The following is a 3,204-nucleotide window of genomic DNA, read 5'->3' on the forward strand; positions in this document are numbered from 1 at the left end:
TCCAAGCAGCCCTGGCAGCAGCTCAGCTCGACCAACAACATGCAAGAAAGACCTGGTAAACAGACTACAGTATGCCGAACAGCTACTAGAGAAAGCCAAGAATGACATCAGAGACAAGAACGCTGAAATCAGTACCTTGGAAGATCACCTTGAAAGGTACATATCTGACCCAACAACTAGACGATACCAACGATGAGCTCTACATGGTCAGAAAATAACTCAAATATGCTTATGAGCTGAAACTAGAGCCAAGAAAAGAGAAATATCTCTGTCTCACCACTGCTGAGCAGAGCGGAGTCCCATTTCCAAGAACTGGCATATGACGAAAGGCGAGAAGGGCCACAACCCAAAACCTCACCTGCCTTCGCCACAAAACCCTTTGCTGCCAACAAAATAAAACCACCCATCCAAGCAGACCTTGGAGCTGTACATGGGATGACCATCAAAGACCTCAACAAGCTGTCTAAAACATCAGCAAGTTCAACCTGAACTCCACAGAGGGCCACGACATCCAGGCCTACCTGCAAGATATCGAGTTTCATCTGGAAATGAGACCTCATGTGACTGACAGAGACAGGTTATACCTCCTAAGAGCCACATCAAGTCCTGAGGTACGAAACTTCCTAGATCGACAGCCCAGTCAAACAAAGTCAAGCTACCAGCTACTTCGTGAGGTCCTGATTAAAGAGTTTACAGACCCTGAGTCTGAACATGGACTGTTAACTGCCTTGGAGATCAAACAAGGTCGACAAGAGGTTCCACAAGCTTACTACAACCGACTCCGACAAGCCTATTTTGGTGCACACCACAAACTTGACCTTGAAGAGGATGTGAACTTTAAAAGCCTCTTTCTAAGAAATCTGCACCCTGGAGTCAGCCACCATCTAGGCGTCATGGCCTGTCCACGCTCCATGACCATCCAACAGTTGCGTGACCTAACACAGAAGGCCTACAACAAGCAGAAGATGGCCTCAAAGAAGGGTAACAAAACATCCACACTCTTGAACTCTGTAACCAAAGACTCAAGCCTTGCACTGGACGACACCCAGTGGCATCACGACACCAGAGTCTTCCATCAAGAGCACAGAGAACGTGACCCCCATGTCCACGACAGCTTTCAGCCCAGCCGCTGGAAAAATCCATGGGAACAGCCACGCTTCTCAAGAAACCCAAAAGATAGGAACAACTGGAAACCTAACCAGACATCCAAAAGTAATCGCCTGACTCATCCAAGAGCAACTCGTGTGAGTAAGCGACAGCAAAACCCACCTCAGCACCACTCAGACATGCACAGTGCTGAGTATGCACAAGAACAAGACAGCTTACCGTCAGAAGACATGGAACAAGTCATGAGACAAATGAAAGAGTTCCTTCAAGAAAAGCTGAACATGGATGACCACAAAGTTGAGTCATGCTCGCTGTGACCAGCGACAGAACGGAAGGCCGATGATCACCTGATACACCACATCAGAGATGACAAGCACCTGCTCAACAACCACCCAGAACGAGCAAGTCTCTCACGGCCAACTGTTGATGAAAACTCTGAGGTACCAAAGAACATCACCTCAGTCACCCATCGTTCACTAACAAACTGTCAAATGAACTTCAACTCCAAGAACCACATTCCTGTCTGTGCAACAGCAACCACCCAAGCACAGAAGGTCAGAAAGTCTGCCACAACCAGAAGGCATCACAAGAGAAATGCAACATAGGAGACAAAGTTTGCACCCCAGCTTCACACAGCCATGCCAAACTAGCTCTGACTGTCTGCTAAAGAACTTCCTGCCTTGCTGGACTGACCCCCATTAGATCATGGACACGCCCTCATCCAAGCCAAGGATGCAGAGAGCCCGTCTTCACTGACATACAAGAAAAGGGGGGAGACAACACAGACTGAAACAGATCTGACCACACATACACTACACCATTAACACACACACAACATTACCTACACCCAGAGGTAACCACATCTACTGATAACACATTCAACTAACATTTTCTTCCCACAAGTAGAATATCCAAATTTTAGCGTAACATAAAGTTACATATGCTCACCATGAAGAAACATGCAGCCATCCTCACAATAGGTAGAACACCTGACACTAAGTTAAGGTACATGACACACTAGCTGCACATGACATCCTAGCTCAATAGTAGTTGTAAACCATGCTAGGAAAACCCACAGCAGCTTTGTTTTTGTTTTGTTTTTCTTTTACCTATCCTTTTCCTTCCCCTCCTTCCTTAGTAGGTGAAACACCTAGACACCCTGCAAGGGTCAAAGGTCTGATATTAAGATTGACTCATCACACCTAATATCTGCCAGCCACTCTAAACTGAATGGAAGCCAGAGAGCTCCATGCATGATAGGTCAATTCATTTCATTGCAAATGATGTTACTAGAAAATTAACGGTGAACGTTTTAAATTAAGACAACCTAGAAGAACCAAACAAAGTTAACCGCAAAATTTGATTGATGAATCAACGTACGGAACCAAATTAGAACAATTTCCAAATTGAACTAAAACATATTCAATTTACTAAACTATTTTGACTAATTGAACTTTACCACCTGTACCTAAATAACCTGATGCCTGCACCAGTACAGTAACTGTCATGGAGGTGTCTTGTTGTTTGCTGTGTTTGTCGGCTTCTTCTGCCTTTGTTTCTCCAGCGCTCGCCGATGTCTTCAGCTCAACACATCGCCGATCGAAGGGGGGATGTGTAGGGTATCAGACCGAATCAGACAATTTAAGATTTGATCAAGAACATAGTTGAAACACGAGGAGCCAAATTCCACAGATGCCCAAGACACAGGATGTTCGTAAATCAGATCCTGGCGACACAAGCCTGAACCAACTAGCAGCTTTGAGTAGCTCACAGCATTTAAAGAAAATAACACTTATTGACAATTCCAAGGAGATTGTGAATTTTGGGGGCAAGTAATCAAGATCAAATGGTCAAAGAGATGCACAGCATGACCATCACATTTGAACCAGTGATAGTAATCACGGTCACAAGCTCTTTGGCTTTACTTTTCCCCCCACCTCGACGACAAAGAACAGACTGAGATTCCTTACAGACCTTTTAACCTCTGGTCTTCACAGAACATGTCCTCATCCACAGAATGGAAGAGAAACTGCCTTTCCATGCACCTAAATGACACTAAAAGGACTGGTGACCAGCTAATAATTGCTATGCATAACT

At 45.0% G+C, this 3,204-nt stretch overlaps 1 long non-coding RNA gene across 1 annotated transcript in view; it reads right to left on the reverse strand.

The window, feature by feature from the left end:
- Window positions 1-3,120: 3,120 nt before the first annotated feature.
- LOC107600676 (uncharacterized) overlaps window positions 3,121-3,204 on the reverse strand; it is a 17,942-nt gene continuing 17,858 nt past the window's right edge. The window contains exon 3 of the long non-coding RNA XR_001610828.1: window positions 3,121-3,202. This is a non-coding gene — a long non-coding RNA (uncharacterized lncRNA). The remainder of the gene's footprint in view (window positions 3,203-3,204) is intronic.

Source organism: Sinocyclocheilus grahami, unplaced genomic scaffold (genome assembly GCF_001515645.1).
Source record: "Sinocyclocheilus grahami isolate Dianchi unplaced genomic scaffold, SAMN03320097.WGS_v1.1 scaffold289.1, whole genome shotgun sequence".
Lineage (NCBI taxonomy): Eukaryota > Metazoa > Chordata > Actinopteri > Cypriniformes > Cyprinidae > Sinocyclocheilus > Sinocyclocheilus grahami.